This window comes from Eurosta solidaginis, chromosome X (assembly GCF_040869045.1).
Source record: "Eurosta solidaginis isolate ZX-2024a chromosome X, ASM4086904v1, whole genome shotgun sequence".
Classification (NCBI taxonomy): domain Eukaryota; kingdom Metazoa; phylum Arthropoda; class Insecta; order Diptera; family Tephritidae; genus Eurosta; species Eurosta solidaginis.
The window spans coordinates 107,028,948-107,049,472 of record NC_090324.1 but is presented as its reverse complement, the minus strand read 5'-3'; the positions used below and the strand labels follow the sequence as shown (position 1 = coordinate 107,049,472).

The 20,525-nt window shown below is 41.7% G+C and overlaps 2 pseudogenes; both read left to right on the top strand.

Moving 5' to 3' along the window:
- The first annotated feature begins 805 nt into the window (after nucleotides 1–805).
- Nucleotides 806–19,410, top strand: LOC137235504 (uncharacterized; annotated as a pseudogene).
- Nucleotides 9,838–10,780, top strand: LOC137234323 (mitochondrial import inner membrane translocase subunit Tim23 pseudogene; annotated as a pseudogene).
- Nucleotides 19,411–20,525: the final 1,115 nt, after the last annotated feature.

Sequence of the window (20,525 nt, the reverse complement as noted above, 5' to 3'; positions counted from 1 at the left end):
GTGTAAGTGGCATCATCGACATTCGTGCTCACTGTGAATTTCTGCGTATGTATGTATGAATTTACAATGTTCGCGAACGAGAAGAGAGAAAGAATAACATTAGATAAAACGAACTAAAAGAACAAATGAACTTAAAGAACAAAAAGAACCGAAATCGAAGATCTAGTTCACTTGTTCAGTTGAGAGACCCGTTCAATTGAACAAGTTCAGAACGAAACGACCCAGCTCTACTCAAAGCGGTTGATAAGAGAGCGGGAAGCGGCGGCGCATAAAAATCCACAAAATACAAAGGAAAGCAAGCAATGCTAATGACAAGAAACCATACACGGCTGGTGGTGTAAAATACGACGATGGACTGCGAATATTGGAAGCGCTTGCTGCAACAGGTTTACGTAGCATAAGTTATGCAAAAGAAGTAGCAGGCTTGCGTGAAATTGTTGCAAATGATCTATCTAAGGTGGCAGTAGATTCCATTAGCGTAAATATGCGACACAATGGAGTGGAACATTTAATTGTGCCAAGCGAAGGGGATGCAATGTAGGTTTGATATACGAATCAATAGCTAGTGATTTAACTGTAATAATCAATAATAAAATTCGCAATAGGACTCTCATGTACCTTTCAACTTCATATGAGAAGCGTTTCGATGTTATAGACCTAAATCCTTATGGTTGTCCGAATCGCTTTCTGGATGGCGCTATACAATCACTGACGAGTGGGGGATCATTACTTGTAACTGCGAATGGTATGGCTGTGCTGGCAGGCAATACGCCTGAAGCCTGAAATGCCAAAAATAGTTCTGTGCCTTTGCGTATGAAATGCTGCCATGAGATGGGATTGCGTATACTATTGCATTGCATTGAAACGCACTCTAATCGTTATGGAAAATATATTGAGCCACTTTTGAGCATTTCTGCCAATTTTTATATACGCGTATTTGTGCGTATGCATAGTAGTCAAGCGAAGTGTAAATATAGCATGAGGTTGGTATACAGCATTTTGGCCTTTTACCACAATCCAATTAATTACCATATCTTTATATTATGAACACAGCAAACAATGAATGGTATTTCAATGCACTGGTTGTGATACCTATACGCTACAGCCTATGGGTATTGTAAAAAGCAAGATCTCAGATAAAGGCAATGCGGAAGTATAATTCGGTATACCAACTGTTAATACAAATTGTGCGCATTGCGGTGATAAACATCATGTAAGTTTCAACTATCCCACTTAAGTATTTAAACTCGAATAAATCAAATTATTTCCTTCTTACTTAATTGGTGCTTAACCGTTTAAACGGTTATGTCCGTTCAAAAAGGCACGTCAGTCGCTTTTTCAGAGGGTTAACTGGCACCAATTGTTCACACCAAATTGTTTCTTATATTCCCAAGTATAGATGGGCGGTCCACTTTGGTCGCATCCCATACATGATCCAACGTTTGTTGAAGAATTGCTGCAAATCATAGAAGAAAAACCGCTAAGTGATTTGGACACACAACGTCGTTTAAAAGGTGTGTTATCGGCGGTATGCCTGAACTTGTATTGGGTACATGAGTTTTTATGTAAAAAATATTCATCATATCCAACATCAATACCTCGCATTCAATTGTGGACGCTGTACGCACTACGTTGGGTTCACGTAATATGGACAAGCATATTGTTGATTCCAGTGGTAAGGCCACAATTTCAAATGATGGGGCAACCATTAATAAACTATTGGATAAAATAATAACACAACGTAGCGTGCTCAAGTGGTATAAGCTTATCTGGAAAAGATATTTCGTGACGAAAACCCTGGAAGATTACCGCGCCTTGTCTGCTGTGGTTCAACAAAATATAACTTGGATGTTTGTTGCTCTTTTTCAATTTTCCTGAATACAAATGTCTGGATTGGAAAAATTTCAAGCAAATAAAGCTTGGCGTGCAAAAGTCAAGAAATTACTTGTCATGCAACGGTAAACGCTTATAAATATATCATTAAAATTGTATGCTTGTTTATGATGAGCCATTCGAGTGAGCATGGAGATGGATGTTTTAAATACTGTAGAGTAAATTGGCTTACTATATAAGAATTTGAAATTTTTCCAAATCTTTGACTAAAAAGTAGCTACTAGCTTGTAGAACTTTATTACTTTACTTTTAAAAAGATAAATCACTTTAGCATGGTAATATATACCTATTATTAAAAATTAATACAAACAATATCTTCAACATTTTTTTCTCGATTCACGAACACATTTAGAAAGGCTACAACGCCTGCTAAAGAGCCGGTATCTTGCCAACGCTTTAGCTTGGATTTAGAGGAGGATCTACAAACTTTGCTAGAAGCACGCGTAGCTCCTCGTGTAGCGAATGTGGATCAACACGAAAGTAACGTTGCTGTTAGCGGAAATGCAATGAACAAAATATTTGAAATGGAGGATGAAAATAAATCCAACAATGCAAACACTAAAAAGAGGATTCCTTATAATTTTTCAACTAAGGCATCTTGTGACGAAACTATATTCGAATGCCTACAGCAACGTACGTCTGATGAAAGTTTTATGGCTTTGGAAAAAATGTGTGATAAAACAGCATCCGATCCTGACAGCACACTATTTAAGTACATACATAGCGAGAACAAGGATATGGTTAAAGAAGATGCTAAAAAGCGCAGCGCCGATGGAAACTATTTTAAAATCCCTTGTAAACAAGGTAAGCGAATATACAACATATTGAAAATTGATAAGATTGCGTGGTATAAATTTAATAATATAATCTTAGAACTACAAGAAATAGATGAAGAAGCACAATCACTGCAACGTCTATTGCATGACTTATGCGTACAGGAGCAGCATCAATTGGATAATGAAACTACTTTAAAAAGTATTGAGTAACACTCCTAGAAGATATTGAAGCGCCATCTAAAATGTGGGACTCCACAATAGTGGGCGATACCACTTTACAAACTTCACCTTTGAAAATGGTGAGACTTCTCAGACCATCTACTATACTAGAGGAAAATTGCGAAGATCAGTCTAATAGTTCTTTGGGTGGTGATGATGTATCATCACACATAAGCTTTCAAAGCGCTCAAAAAGGCAGTGAAACTTCAGCGACAACAAGCTGTTATGAAACAGCACATGACACCACAGGTGCAAGTGCACCCAGGAAAGTTTCACATTATACCCAAAGCGAGTCCTCCGAAGAATCGCATGAACTGGAAAAAAGTATAATATTGATAAACCTAGGTAACACACTAGAGCCGCCAGCAAATGAGCATGCAACTGTGACTGAATGATAATAAAAATATGCATGGCAGTGAAAAACTATCTTCCAGCGCGTCCTTTGATGATTCTTTAGGAGTAATCGAGTTGTCGGATGATGAATCAGATGAAACGGGCGGAAATTTAAACAAAAGTGTCTTTATTAAAGAGGAGAAAGAACAACAACAGAAGGAAATTGGAATAGAGCCAATAGCACGAAATGCGGAAAGCATGCTCAGTAATTACCATAACAAAAGTTCTATTGACTTTGAAGAATCATTTGAAAATCGTAGTTTGATCAATGAGAGTACCGAAAAATCATTGCACGTCAATGATACCATGGAAGAAGTTGAGTACATGATGAAAAAAGGTATGCAGTATATGCAAGCCGCTGAACCTACAACAAAACTGGGTAATCTATCACCAACCGTAAATGAAACCCAAATGGTGGTGAAACCATTACAGGAACGTGAAAAAACATTTACGTATTCGCCGAAAAAAGCAAAAAGCAACTGTGGCTCGCCAGCTAAAAAGTTTATCAATGGAAAACCTACAGCTGTTGTAACAGGCACTAAAGGTATGCAGGCAAGAGTTTTTATTTTTATAATAATTTTTTGGAATAATCCTAAAGACCTTGTGAAGTCATACCATATCTCATTAAAGATGTTGATGTTGTAGCGATAAAGACACTCGAAGGTTTAGGGAGTGTTAACGATGTAGATGATCCTTTTTCGGATATAGATGCGTACACTCCGGTAACAAGCACTATTATCCCCAGTGCATTAGGGGGCTTAGAATATAGACGCGGCAGGTGTGCCTGTTGGAGGAGGCGACTAAAATACCAAATTGATTCAAGGGGTTGCCAGCGCAATATATAGATACTACAACCCAATTGTCAAATTCCCCTAAGCATGGTTCAGCTTGTTTCTTTAACAACTGGAGCTCTGGCGACCTCATAGCTTTTGGGGTGAGAGGGCGGAATGGCCTTGAAGGTTTCATGCCGCTATAACATGTTTGCCTGTTACTTAGCTCATCTTGATTGGATTGCCATTTGGAGGCGATAGTTTTGAGCACAGTAGAGAATGAGGACATACCCCAACTGCAAGTAATTAAAATAAAATCAACTTTAGCACTGGTTGTTGTTGTTGTTGTAACAGTGCTTGGCCCCATCCAATAGGTCTGACTAATCACAAATTGTCATCAATATCGTCTAACGGGAGTTCAAGGAAACTTGCTGTTTTTAACAGGGGTGGACCATAAGGAAAGGGGTGTTAGAGGCGTTGGTTCCACATTACAATTAAAGAGATGGTTGGTGTCATGTGGGGACACATTGCAAGCGGGGCATACATTTTGTATGTCGGGGTTGATTCTGAATAGGTAAGAGTTTAACCTGTTACAGTATCCAGAACGAAGTTGAGCTAGAGTGACTCGCTTTTCTCTGGGGACTACGCGATCTTCCGCTAGTTTTTGGTACTGTTCTTTGAGTAATAGATTCACCGGGCAATTCCTAGCATAAAGGTCCGACGTCTGTTTGTGGGGCAGCATTTTTTTTTATTTTCTTCCAGTGAGTAACCTTTATGCTTGTCGACCATATCGGAGACGCGTACCATGCAAACGTCTATTTATATTTACCCCAAGTACTGCCGATTTATCGAATTATATTAAATGTTTGTTACAGCTCTGGATTTTCGTTACTAGTATTCGTGCTAGTGCATGCTCTCGAAGATGTAGATCCTGATCGAAAGTCACACCCAAAATTTTAACGTGTAAGACAGTCGGTAGGGTAATGTCATATGGTCGACATTTGGCGCGGCCATGTTTTAAATAAGATCACCGATGATGAAAAAACCTCTTGGGGCTTCGATAGCTCAAGTGAGTTCCCAAGGGGTTTTTGCGCTCGTTGGAAAAAGATAAAAAAACGGGAAAAAACACACAGCAGATTAAAATTCAAGAATTTGACAATTTAATTATTTGCACTTTCAAAGCTAACTCACAATATATACAAAAGCTAATCCAGTTTAATTAATTATATATATATATATGTTAAAGTATGCAAACAGAAGAAAATCTTACCTAGAACAGGGCTGATGGCTGCAGTGATCGCGGAGCTTTCCAAAAAAGAAGTGAAAGAGTTTCTTTCTTGTAAAACGCGTTCACCCTTCAATTCCGTCGAAAAGCGGTTTTGAGGGGTAATAGAACGAAAGTTAAATTGGAAAGTTAAATTGGAAAGTCGCGCACCAACACGTACACATACGCCTGCACGGACATATATATAGGCGTTGGTGTTAGTGCGCGAAAGTAGATAGAAGCAAACACAAATAGTTTACATTAGGCTGGGTCACTATTGGCAGTGCTCATTCTTGGGTTTAGCTTGGTGGCCTAAACATGCCGGCCCCCCTTGCTAGAAGCAACATCCCTGCGGCCATCTCCCCTGATCAACTTAATACTAACTAATATTTAAATGCACAAAATTCATGGATGTCCCAATAAGGGCAGCGGCATGGCGACCTTTTGCTTGATACAGTAATTGGTATTTCGGTTCCATCCGTAAATCGTGGAGCTGTAGTAAGAAAAAGTAAACGTTAGGAAATAGTACGTGGTTGAGTTCAATTTTTTGCACCTCTCTTCACACGAATGGCACGTGAAGCTAGTTCGAGGGTTGAGGAAGATTTAGGAGCGGCATGCCCCAGACAAGAGCCAGCCAAATATACTGCTCTGCGCTAAAAAAGGGCCAAACGTAGATGGCAATGTGCCCGGCAGTATCAGCTCCGGATATATATCGGCTCCCAACACGAGTCGAACCGGACTTGATACAAAAAATGTTGGATCGGCGAGCTTCATATGGGTATACGGTGTTGCGACCGAGGGGTCGACATTCGCGCTTGGACTCACACGGACGTAGTTGGGAACGATCGTAGCGTGAATCGTGAGCCTACGGTTCTGCCCATGTTTACCCCTTATTCGCAAGAGGCACCCTCGTTGTGATCCGTAGTTTTCCTCGTCGAGGTGTAACTGTCGAGCCAGGTCGCGTGAAATTATTGAAGTTGTGGCGCACGCGTCGATGAGTGCGCGTACCAGGTGCAATCGCCCTCGCGCCTCGATTTTGATCACGGCAGTTGGCGATATCGATGTAAAGGGCCGTAGTGCTACGATCTCCCGCGTAATTTGCCCAGTTCTGAAGGCCGCTGGCAGTCGTCGAGAATGTCGTTCAAGCTGGCCCTGCGAACCTACTCTCTCTAACTCGTATCCTTGACGGGGGCGGAAAGTCCGTGATTCCGCTCCTCGTGTGCGTTGACGCCGGTTCGGGCTGCGGAAAGTCCGTGATTCCGCTATTCCCTTGTGACGATCTGAGCCCCGCTTCCTCGCTCTTTGGTGACGTTGGTGTGTAGTTGATGGGCGGAAAGTCCGTGATTCCGCTCCATCTTTGCGGCGTTCGTGTGCGAGTGGGGGCCGGAACTTCCTTGGTTCCACCTTCCTACTGGTGGCCGGGCGGAAAGGCCGTGATTCCGCTCCAGCTTCGTCCAACTCTCCTTCCTCTAGCTCGCGTGGTCCGCTGTCAGTTCCTATTTCTGATGCTTGAAGAGACAGAATATGTTCGTCCTCGCTATCCATCTGAACGCTCCATGGCCTGGTATCAACTTCCTGTGGCTCCGGATTGTCGAAGCTCTGGTGCAACGTGGTGTGGTGGTCCCCATGGCACTGGTGACAACGTCCTTTGCTCGTGCAGTCGGCGGTGCGGTGTGCTACTGACAGGCAATTGCCGCAGTACCGTCCTAATGCGGCTTCTCTTTGCCTTTCCTCGGGCGATTTGGCTCGGTAGACCGGGCATAACCGGATCGGGTGTCGCTTGTCGCACAGGTGGCATGGTTTCGGGTACCGCTGGGCCATGCGTTCCGCCCTCCTGCGTAGAGTCGTATACCGTGTCATACTGGACCTGAAAAGGGGTAATTGTCATTGGTCCGGGTTTAGAATTTGAGGGGATTTCATCATGCGTGAGGGGAGTTGGGTGTCGAGAAGATATTCGCAAGAGGTTGGCAACAAGCTACAATTACTTAGGCAGTTAGCTGCACAAGAGCCTTGATTTTGTTTTTTTTTTTTTTTTTTTTGGATTTATTTTGAACACAAATTCGGTATACAACGTGGTTTTTATGTAAATTATCTTTATGTCCACGCGATTTGTTTAAAATGGCAAGTACTTCTCTATGACGGTGCGCTTCGTGTGCGATCTGACAGATTTGGCTTTAAGTGTAGCCACGCGGTAAGCTTTCGGCCGGCTGTCAGTATTTTGCCGACAGATGGCGCACGGGGATGACTTTGTGGAACGTATTTGGTTGTGTGGCCACCCTACAAAAAATTAGGTCATAAAACTTACCCGCGCCCAAGCAAATGTGATTATGAAAATAACCTATGACTGTCAGATGACTAGTCAAATGACGTGGAATGACGAGAGCGTTTTTGCAGGGTAATTAATCATTTTAAAGCAGCATCGAGGATGCCGAACGTGCCAAAGAAAACAGAGGTAAGTTTTATTTATTCCTTAATCTGAGATAAGCATAGATTAAAACTCTCTTATTTTTCATTTGTTTTCTATAGATTGTGAAGCCAGTACCACGAGTTGGACGGAGGAAGGGAGCTGCGGAGCCTGCACGAGGGGCAGGGACACCTGCCGGTCGGGGTCGGCGCACGTGCTCAGGCAAGGTTCTGGGGCCGGCTTTCTCGGATTGGGGAATTTTTCTTCGGGATCCGACTCCACTTGATCTATCGCGTTGTCCCGTGGCCCTTGAGTTCTTTCAGGCGATGACTGATTGCACCCAGGTGGTGCGAAAGATATTGGGGGGCATTCGTGACGCGATTGGTCTGAATTTTTTTGGTGACATGGTGATGGAAGAGCGGATCCTGAAGAATTATTTCTTCGAGTACTATACTCGCCCGGAGATCCGGCACTGGTTGCCTTTGGTTATAAAGCCGAGCCCTATTTGTGTAAAACGACGGTTACTTGGCCTGCCGCCGTCCTCGGGGGGGGGGGGGGGGGGGGGGCATCGGTTGAGGCGTTCCGCCCATATACGCCCCTACGTCTGACTATACATTTCCGCTCCTAACTTTATGTTTGTATAGTGTAATCAAAACAAAACTATTCTAAAGTGTGATAAATACATTGTACATTAACCCCACTATAAGAAATCAGGTGTATTTGATCTGGGTGGTAGTAGGATATTTTGGAGAAGATCATTTCTTTCAGGTTATAAATTTCCCCTTTTTTTTTTTGCCTCAAAAGGGGTTAAGTTATCATCCCCCCGAGTGGGAGCATTTTAATAACCTTTGTTAAAATCCGTAAAACACGGTCCAAAAGGGAAGAAGGAAAAGGGGAAAAAAATGTGATTGCGTTTTTCCCGATTTTGCGCCGCCTTAGCATCTGGCAACACCATATGGATTTTGTAGTGTACATTGTGTTATTGTAAGTGGATTGTATTACCCTTCAATGAATTTCCTGTCATTGAGAAAGAAAAAACGAGGTACGCATCACTAGAAATTATTATGCACATTATTAATTTTCTTTCTTTTTCCTTTCAGGCGAGCTGCATAGTTTGGGAGCAACATAAAGGTTAAGTTGGAATTCCGTTCGCATGTCTATGACGAGCATGCCGATATGCAACGCAAGAATACAATGCAACGTTCGATAATCATCAAAAATTTTTAGATCATGTTTATGAGAAGCATTTAGCTGGTTTTGGCAAACAAGCAACACATATGGTGGCCCATAATATTAGCGCGATGAGTACAGATAATTCACCGGGCAAAAAGTCTACACCTGGTTTGGGTGGCGCTTCATCCACAGATGAGTCACGCAGCAGTCTATAAGCCACCACCTCAAATCAACCAAAATCGAAATATTTCTCACGTATGCCACAAGCTTGCCCCATATGTGATCAATATAACAATTATAACAATGTACTACGTCACATGGAATCGAAACATCCCGATCAATTGCCGCAGACCTATAAATGTGTTAAATGTAGTTGGTATGATGGTTGACAAGGGTGTGGTGTGGCTCGGCCAGACTGCGATTCCCGAAAGGGGTAGTGATCATAAGGATGTCGCGTCGTAAGATGGCGCGCATCCAGACTTGTTGTAAGATGCATTCCAGTGAAAGGTGGTGGTGAATGCGGCACGACGCTGTTAACACTAACGGCAGTGGGGGGTGGACTACTGCAGCCCAATTCCAGATACGATTTACCATCTTCTGCACAGCGTATGGTTGGTGCTGTTGTGGTCTCTGTCAGCGTCGCTTCTCTTCAAGGAAATCTTATCGTTTCCGTATGATAAATGATCCTCAAATACGTAATGTACAATTTATTAAATGTAAATTATGTGATGCTGAATTTGCATATGAAGAGGGCCTAAAAGTGCATATGTTCAAAATACACAATCCATTATTAAAAGATTAAATGATTGCTAAACAATTTGAATGTGATATATGTCTGGTTGAAACCGTCCGGGGAAAATTCTACTCAATACTTAGTAGGGCAAATATTGGTTACATTTTTATAAAAAGTTATAGTTCTGCAAATAAATCACAGCAAAAGTAATAATGAGCGAAGACTACTTAAGTCAACCACTATCGCTGGGCCTATCTACCGCAGATGAAACACGGCCAAACCGATGGAGTGTGACATCAGCAACAACAGCGTTCGGCACACCAATATCACCATATTTAAACTACGACCCACGTTTCCATCAACAGCAACAACCTGAATTTATATTTCCTGAGGGTGCAAATAACCAACGTGGACGTTTCGAATTGACATTCTCACAGATTGGAAGCTCAGTAATGATTGGTGCGTGGGTAGGTGGTCTTGCTGGATTATATAATGGCCTACAAGTAACATCAGCATTAAAACAGACGGGCAAACTTCAGCGGACGCAATTGCTTAACCATATAATGAAACAAGGCTCATGCACTGCAAATACACTGGGGACACTTGCTGTTATGTATTCAGATTTTCGTGTGCTATTGCAAAATGTACGTGGTGAAGATGATGATATCAATACGCTCATTGCAGGCACAGCGACTGGTTTACTATACAAATCGACTGCTGGTTTGCTGAAATGTGCAATCGGTGGTGGTGTGGGGCTTGGCATTGCGACGCTTTATTGCCTCTTCCAATTAAAGCGAACGAATGCAGGTGGTTCGGGTCTGAAATTCCTGTAATTCCATACACAAAATGCTGTGCAAAATTGGACTGGTAGACATTATATAATGATTTGACTACAATATTTTGTATGCATGTAAGGTAATTTCTTGGTTGCGCGTAGTAGTGACTTAGGTATTTAGTATGTAACTCCAATTTTTTCGTCCAGATTGGATGGAATGGATTTGCGTTATATTGCTCTATATGTAACGCACTCGAACGTACTACATAGCAAATCTAAGTTCTAAGTAGCGCTCGTTTTGTAATTTTTATTTTTTACCTTTATTAGTTATTAAATTGTGATGATTTAAGTTGAACAAACAAACACCGAATACATTTTGCTTGGTATGTGATATATGTTCGATTGTATATCGCAGTGAAAGCGAGTTAAAGCTTCATAAAGCTAGTGTACATGGCAGTGCGACAGCAGCATCTACTCGCAATTCGCAGCTCTCAAACGTATTGTCAGATGACTTTTTCAACAAGGCCATTGAAGTGTGACGAATTCTTGGCGTCAAGTAGTGACTAACGCTTTTCTGTGAGGTATTACCGTGCCAGCTTTATCCACGGCGCTCTCCTTCTATGATGGCTATCGTGCAGAGATACTGCCCGTAGACTTGCTACAACCGCAACGTGATTACTTCGGCGCTCATACCTATGAATTGTTGGGTGCTTCTGAATTTTTGCAGGTACATTAATTGTTACGAAGTTTTTTAGATAAACATAATATTTTTGTTTTACAGGGGATCGTGCTTAGTACAATATTCCTGCAGCCAAGTTTGGAGATGCCAAAAACTTCGTATTCGGAGCAGGAATTTTGGGTATGTGATTTAAGATTTATTATAGTAGTTTAACTTACATAAAGGTAGTTTGGGAAATTAGTGGTTGCTGTAGATGAAAGCATGTTACAAGCCCCTACAGGTGGGGTCGTTTGCGGCACATGTATGTTTTCCTTCCACCAGATTCCCAAGTTCTCAATAGTGTGTAAAGTTGTAGTTTAAGGGTTTGAATAAAAATATTCAATAGAGATATAAAGGTATTTGTTTAAACTCAGGGTTCGGTTAGTGTTTGTGATATAATTTGGTTTCACTAATTGTTCTTTTCCTCAAATGGGTGCCTGGAATTTTGAAATTCTCAAACATTTCATAAATTCTTGAATTATTTCCACAACTAGAATCACCAGTGTGGAAGGTCCAGAACGCATTCTAGCGTCTTCGAAATTTCTTGACTTCATATGGACAAAATCTACCTGCACAAGTGTGACAGATTGGAGAGCAAATGTTTGAGAATGTATCTCTAAATTTCATTTGAGTACGACAAATTTGACCCAAGAATTTTTCCATGGTTGGGAATGAAGGCTAATTCCAATCTTCGGCAGAAGGCCCCAAATTTGAATGTGGTTACATTGCCTTTGGCTTCATTTTGTCTGACAATTCATTTACAATTTTTTTTGTTATTGATAAACATGGCTTAGTGTCTATACTGTGGTGCTGTCTTTGAGCAGTGAACGGTTTTTTTTTTTTTTTTTTTTTTTGTGTGGGTTTCTGGTTTTATATTTGAAAAAGGGAAAAAAAAAAGGGGGGGGCGGATGGTGTTCGTATGTTGTATGTTTGGGGTCTGGCTCGGGGGTTCGGTTACTGCTCTCTGGATCCCTGATCCTCTTCGCTGGATGGGAGTAGCACTAGTTTAGTGAGGGGTCTTGTGACCTTTCCCTTTGCTGTCATAAGATCCACTACTCGTACTCGTCCATCCGATCCCGGATGGAGATTGATAACCCTCCCGAGCCTCCACTCATTAGGTTGTAGGTTGTCTTCTTTTATGACAACTAGATCGTCAAGCTTCATGTTTGCTTTAGGTTGGCGCCATTTATTCCTTTTTTGAAGTTCGACGAGGTATTCCGTCTTCCACCGTCGACAAAAGGTGTGGTGTAGGGCCTTTAGTCGCTGCCATCGATTAATAATTGATGCGGGGTTTTCGTTCGCGTCTGGCTCCGGGGGTGCTAATAGGTGTCCCCCTATTAAAAGGTGCCCCGGGGTTAATGGTTCTATGTCGGACGGTTGATTTGAAGAGGGCGTTAGGGGGCGGGAGTTGAGGCAGGATTCTATCCTGCAAAGCAGGGTAGAGAATTCCTCAAAGGTGTATTTAAGGTTTGATGCTACCCTTTTGAAGTGATATTTAAAACTTTTCACTCCAGCTTCCCACAATCCCCCCATATGAGGAGCAGACGCAGGAATAAAATACCAGTTCAGGTTTTGGTATGTATAGGTTGTTACTACCTCGGCGCGTGAGTCAGCCATGAAGGTTTTGAACTCCGCCCTGAGGGCTCTGGATGCCCCGACAAAATTGGTTCCGTTGTCGGAATACACATTCTTCGGGCAGCCTCGTCGCGCGACGAATCTGGCAAAAGCCGCCAAGAATGACCGGGTGCTCAGATCGGTAGTCGCTTCCAAGTGGATGGCCTTAGTGGAGAAACACACAAAGAGGCAGACATATCCCTTGGACACGCGACAGCCTCGCCCTTGATAATTCTTTATCTCAAAGGGGCCGGCAAAATCTACCCCGGTGTTAGTGAATGCCCGGGTATAGGTGGTTCGCTCGGTCGGTAGAATGCCCATCAATTGTGTTTGCGCCTGTTTCCTATGCACTGCGCATACCTTGCACTTGTGAATTTCTGATCGTATCATATTTTTCACGCGAGGTATCCAGTACTGTGTGCGGATCAGGCGCAGCACAAGCTGATTTCCCCCATGTAACGAGATTTTATGGACAAATCGTGTGATGAGACGAGACAGTCCACTGTGATAAGGCAGAATTATGGGGTGGCGTTCGTTATACGAGAGGTCCTTGGACGCCTCGAGCCGCCCCCCGACTCTGATTGTCTCGTCCTCATCGAGAAATGGGTGCAAGGGTTGTAAATCGCTCTTTGGCCTGATTGAGCCTTTTTCTTTGAGTGTTCTGTACTCCTCCGCATAATGGCTTCGTTGAGCATTGACGATCAGTCGACACATCGTTGCTTTAATCTCGATGGGTGAAATCGTCAGTGATGTTTCATTGAAGGAGGTTTTCAGATGAGTCCTTTTGTAGAACCGTAGAACATAGGACACAACTCTTAAAGCCCGGGAAAGGTCGGAAAACCTGTCTACAATATCTTCGTCTTTTCGGTTAAGCGAGGTTGTGTGGACTTGTAACCTTTTTTCTTCCATGGTTGTGGTGTAGCTTATTTCCTGGTTTGGCCATTCTTTGCCATCTTGCTGCAGCCAAGATTGGCCTTCCCACCACAAGGAATTGTTCACTAGTTCTTGCGCTAAAAGCCCTCTACTGGCTAAGTCTGCAGGGTTGGACGCTGAGTCCACATGACGCCAGTCCGTGTTCCCAACTTGGTCTATTATCTTTGTCACACGGTGGGCCACGAAGGTTGACCATGAACACGGAGGTTTCCGTAACCAAGCTAAGACAATAGTTGAGTCAGTCCATAATAAGGTTTTATGTTTGCCTAAATTAAGGTTCTTGTTGATAGACTCTAGGGTTTCTGAAAGGAGAACTGCTCCACAAAGTTCTAGTCTTGGTAAGGAGATAGTTTTTACCGGCGCGACTCTTGATTTGGCTAACAACAGGCTTACAAATATTTGCTCATTAATATTGACGCGCAGGTAGACGGTGGCTGCGTATGCTTTTTCTGACGCGTCACAGAATCCGTGGATCTCCACTGTGGCTGTTGGTGAAAAGTGTACCCAGCGTGGGATCTTAATTTTTTCTATGTGCTGGTAACTTTCAATGAAACTTTGCCACCGATCCAGCGAGACTGGCGACACGGTTTCATCCCATCCTGTTCCCTCTAACCAGATGCCTTGCATCAACATTTTGGCGGTAACCACGAATGGTGCCAGCCACCCTAATGGGTCAAATAATTTTGCTATCGCCGACAGAATTTTCCGTTTTGTAAAGCTAGACTGTTCCTCTATGGGTTTCGTTTTGAAGTAAAAGGTATCTGCGTGGGCGTTCCACCTGATGCCAAGTGCTTTAACCATACTGGTATCCTCGAAGTCTAGGAAATCTTCGTTTAGGAGGTGAGCCTTTGGTAGGCCTTTAAGTAGTTTGTTCGAATTGGCGGTCCATTTCCTCAGGGAGAATCCTGCTGTCCCCAGGGCTGTAGTTATGTGATCCCTTGCTTTAATGGCGTCGGTAATAGTGTGGCCTCCTGCTAGCACGTCGTCAACGTACATTTCATTTCGTAGTATATCTGATGCTATAGGGTAGCTGTGTTCCACGTCGTCCGCTAACTGGAGCAGTGTTCGTATTGCCAGGTACGGTGCACAGTTAACTCCGAAGGTGACCGTTTTCAACTCATATAGTTGTATGGGCTGCGTACTTTCTGTTCGGAATACAATCCGTTGATACTTAGTGTGATCATCGTGTACCAGAATCTGTCTATACATTTTTTCTATGTCGCTATTGAAGACATATTTGAAGAAACGCCACCTTAATATGAGAATGGTTAAATCATTCTGTAGAACTGGCCCCGGATGGAGGATGTCGTTGAGGCTGACTCCGTTTGCAGTTGATGATGACGCATTGAACACCACTCTCACTTTGGTTGTTGTGCTTTCTTCCTTTTTGACGGCATGATGTGGTAAAAAATAGGTATCACAGTCTTCAGCGGGGATGTGTGTTGGTACCCGGGACATATGCCCCAAGGTTTCATACTCTGCTAAGACCCTGTTGTATTCTGACTGTAATGGTGGGTCTTTAGCTAAACGCGTTTCCATTCGGAAAAATTGTGAACACGCAATTTTTAATGAGGGACCTAATTGTTTATATTCTGGAAATTCCTGTTTAAAAGGCAAGGATACAATATATTTACCCTTATCATTTCGAATCGTTGTGTTCTTATACAATTCTTCACAATACTTGTCATCATGGTTGTACGTTTTGTCCTTGGGGACTTCCTCTGTTTCCCAAAATGATCGTAGCTCTCTGTCTAATTGCACTTCACTGACAAAGGACACATATTTCTCGCTGGGTGAGATTGTTTCGGTTTGGCCGGTCAATATCCAGCCGAATACCGTCTCTTGGGCTAGCAGTGTTCCTAACACGTCTTTCTTTATTCCCCCTAACATCACCTGTGCATAAATGTCGCCTCCTAATATCAGGTCGACTTGCTCATTGACAAAAAAACGTTTGTCAGCTAATATTAAGTTCGGGAAGGCCTGCATGGCCATGGCATCCACCTTGCATGTTGGTAGATTGCCAGTTAATTGCGGCAGCACAAGCGCGGTGGTAGCAATATTTATTGTCGGATCAATTGGAGACCGCAGTTGTATATGACACGCCTCCTTTACTTGTGCTGACACTTGATTGGTGATGCCTGACACATGTGCAGACATCCGCTGAGATGGCAAGTTTATGCGACGTTTAAGTCTTTCAGTTATGAAAGTACATTCTGACCCCGAATCTATAAGTGCCCGCGCGGAGAAGTTGGTGTTGTTGTGGAATATATTGATGCGGGCCGTACCTAGTAAAACCCCTTTACTTGTGTTTGTAAAGCAGGCCTTGAAGTGGTTATTTCCATTGCTTTGGTTATTTCCAGTGCTTTGGTTATTGGAATAGGTGCGCCTCTGTTGCGATTGGGCAGATGGGCCAGGGTTGGTATTATTGTTGTTTGCGTTTTGGTTGGTGTCCGTTGCCTGAATATGTAGGAGCGTATTGTGTCTTTGCTTGCAGGTGGCGCAATTGTAGGAGCTTGAACACCTAGACACAGTATGTCCTGAGGATAGGCAGTTAATACACCCTTTCTTGTTTTTAATGAAGGTGATTCTATCGGAAACCGACAATGTGCGGAACCGTTGGCAATGTTGTAGTTTGTGCTCAGTGGATTTACACATCTTGCACGCACCTTTGGTTACACTCGTCTTAAAAGCACCTAGCTTTCTGTGAGAGTTTTCAGTGGATTGTCTACCATTATGGGTTTTCGGGTTCTTGGTTTCCAGGCTATCCTCAGTTATGCCAGAGACTGTCTCAAGTGTCTGGAAACGGTTCTGTAAAAATTTATCCATGTCTTCCCACTTGGATATTTCTGTTTTATTTTGAACCGTTTGCTCCCATAAGGCTAGTGTGCTTTTTGGTAATTTCGTTGAGCACAAATAAGTTATAATCGCATCCCAATTGGACACGTCGATTTGATGTGTCTTTAAGGATGCGATACAGTTGTTGATGTCTCGCTGCAGCTTTTTAATTGAAGTGCCGCATTCCTTTTCAACCGCCTCTAAGCTGAACAATGTCTTCAGCTGAGTATTCACTAGTATGCGTTTGTTTTCGTATCTGTCTACCAGATTTTGCCACGCGATACCGAAACCTTCGTTTGTGAGTGGGCACTTTTGCACTATCTCTTTAGCCTCACCCTGGGTCTTTTGTATCAAGTGGTACAATCTCTCTACCGGAGTGAGTCGCTTATTTAAAATATATATGGCCGTAAAGAGGTCTCTGAATGTAGGCCAGGATAAGTAATCTCCCTTGAACACATCAGTGTCACACGGAGGTAGACGCATATTTGTATCCCTTTCGTGCTGTTCTTCGGGCTTAGGGTCGGGTTTGTTGAATGTGGCCTGTCGCGTTGATATGTTTGACATGCAACGCAAGTAGACTGCATAAGCACTTTTGTGTTTTATCTTAACAGCTGATATATTTTTTCCCTCTAGAGTGTCCCCAGCTAATATCTCATCATGGGCTGTTTTTACTTTTTTCCACTTTGCCTTTAACTCTTCTTGCTGGATAGCCAGAGTATACTTGGTATGTTCGGAGTCGGGTGTGGAGTTGAAGTCAGCTTCAAACTCTATGACTTCATCAGCCATCCTGATGTAACTTTCCATCGCTTTCGACATGGTATCAGTACTGAGATTAAGGGCAAAATGGATCTAACTTGTTAATAGGGTAGTTCACGAAGGCACGTTCAGCTTAAGATAGGACGATGTAGCTAGTGGGTATATGCCCAATATAATGGATTGCCGCCAAGGGGGTAAACACGCAAATTTTTAATAATTTTTTTTTTTTTTTATTTTTTTTTTTTTCCTCAGCTGATTGTGCTTTTATGCGAACACTCTTGTCACCCAACTCACCGCAGTGTTAGTGTTGTGTATACAAGAAAATATGGTTAAGTGACTTTGATTTAATGGTAGTAACGCTGGTTTACGTTAGAACCTAATGAATTGGTTCAATTTATTACACTTAAGTGTCTAGTGTTTCTAAAGTATTGGCAGTGACTTGTGATAAAGTGCGTTAAAGTGTTGTTGCAAAGAAATTGCCACACTACAGTGAAAAAGTGGGGTTATGTTGAATTTGTGCAGCTGGCTGCAATATTACTCGAAAATATGCGCTACAGCAAACAAAATACTAAATCAAAAGACTTTAAGTAAATCTGTGTGACTTAACTGCCACACATACGTATAATTATCTGGTTTTTATTTAATAAAATCGCGATATTGGTACGCCGAGAAGTTAGTATAAGTAAATTCCTACTTGTGCAAAAAACAAACAAAAAAAATTGAACTCAAACCACGTACCTTTGTGTTGTTTGACCGCTCGTTTTTGTTTGCTGGTGTAATGCTTGTCGCTTTTGAAACGCTCAGGTGGTGCCAACTGCTAACTTTTGAAACGCTTTTGTGTGGTTATTGATGAATACTTTTGAAACGCTCAGGTGGTGCCAACTGCTAACTTTTGAAACGCTTTTGTGTGGTTATTGATGAATACTTTTGAAACGCTCAGGTGGTGCCAACTGCTAACTTTTGAAACGCTTTTGTGTGGTTATTGATGAATACTTTTGAAACGCTCAGGTGGGCTGTGTTTATCCAGTCGGTCGCTGGTATTCAATTGTGTCTGTAATTATTCCGGCGTAGTAGGACCATGAAAAAACCTCTTGGGGCTTCGATAGCTCAAGTGAGTTCCCAAGGGGTTTTTGCGCTCGTTGGAAAAAGATAAAAAAACGGGAAAAAACACACAGCAGATTAAAATTCAAGAATTTGACAATTTAATTATTTGCACTTTCAAAGCTAACTCACAATATATACAAAAGCTAATCCAGTTTAATTAATTATATATATATATATGTTAAAGTATGCAGACAGAAGAAAATCTTACCTAGAACAGGGCTGATGGCTGCAGTGATCGCGGAGCTTTCCAAAAAAGAAGTGAAAGAGTTTCTTTCTTGTAAAACGCGTTCACCCTTCAATTCCGTCGAAAAGCGGTTTTGAGGGGTAATAGAACGAAAGTTAAATTGGAAAGTTAAATTGGAAAGTCGCGCACCAACACGTACACATACGCCTGCACGGACATATATATAGGCGTTGGTGTTAGTGCGCGAAAGTAGATAGAAGCAAACACAAATAGTTTACATTAGGCTGGGTCACTATTGGCAGTGCTCATTCTTGGGTTTAGCTTGGTGGCCTAAACAGATGATTTGGTTGGTTACAATATCAGGTTTCGCGAGGCGACAAAACTGGAGAGATTGGGGAGATAGCTGTTTATATTATTACAAAGCTCATCGGTGTAGGAAACAATAGCATAGGCGTAGAAGCAATAGTGACTCCTGGTGGTAAAGGTAGCTATTGATATGTAGAAGTTAAGCAGAAGTTAGAATATGAGTTTTTTTAAGTTATTGCAAAAAAAACGTTGAGGATTTTTAATATCTTATCAGGTACCTTCGTACATGTTTCTAAGAATGAAGAATAAAACCTATTCAAACTTCGCTATACTTTAACATACAATAATTTACCCCATTTTGACACAACTATCATTTTTTGATTTTATTAAATTTTAAAAAATGTTTCTACCTCTACAGTTCAATTTACTTATTAGATGGTAAAGATGGCTTCGCATTATCTCCATCAGTAACTGTGACAAGGTGGCCACAGCGTGACTCGGAGCGTCTCTTCAATAGCTCTCTAGTGGTGATGGTAACAGCAGAGAAACCCAGCTGTTTATAAATGTTACACTTCAAAAAGAATCAAAATATCTGCCATTGCGTCTACGGCTCAAATACCCACAGTATACGAATGAATCGAACGCCCCTAATTGTCTGCCTAACGGATAGTATACATAATTAAATCGAAAATATTGCACCAAACGAACTAGGTCTGAATATTGAAACAGTACACATTCAAAATCGATGAGAAGGCTGTGATGATGGTAAAGGGTGAGTTGTTGAATACCATACGAAAATCACTTTAACCCATCTATATATTTGCATTACAGCTAAAGCTTTACAAACAGCGAAAATTGCTGGCGCCAAGCAATTGGAAAAGGCAGTGAAGCATTCATCACACTGTACGGATGGGGTAAAGTTAGAAACTGCTGTTGTAACAGCTGCCACCGACACAACGGTCACCTCTACTTCGCCGAGTAACGGCTCGTCCGACTATCTATCGAAGACAGTATAATCATATATTTTGCCAACACAGGTTAGTGATGTGCTTGCACAGGAAAAGATTTCAATTGGAAAACAAAAACCAATTAAGAGAGTTTATGTTATTATTAAAGTACTTACTTTTCTTTACATCAATTGTATTAATTTAAGTTGCAATATCACGTACATATATAATAAGGGATGTGATACGATTGCTGTCGGAATTAGATTTGAAACCAATCAATACTCCTGCTATGGGTTGCAGAATTATTGCTTGAATGATTAGATTTAGAACAATAATAAGTCTGACTCAATTACTAGTCGTACATTTTTAAGTTCATCAATTACGACAGCAATCGGATTCCACGACACCTTTGAATATTCTTGATCTGAAAAAAAAAAGAGTAAATCTAATCTGAATTTCTAATTAGCTTTAAGTTGTAGATTTAAATTGATTCAAATAATTGGAGTTTTTTCTGAAGCTTAAAATTATTTTCTGTTCGCTTGGAAAAGATTTCAATTGGAAAACGAAAACCAATTAAGCGAGTTTATTTATTATTAAAATACTTACTTTTCTTTATATGAACTGTATTAATTTAAGTTAAAATTTCATGTTCATATATAATAAGGGATGTCGTGATACGATTGCTGTTGGAATTAGATTTGAAACCAATCAATACTTCTGCTAAGGGT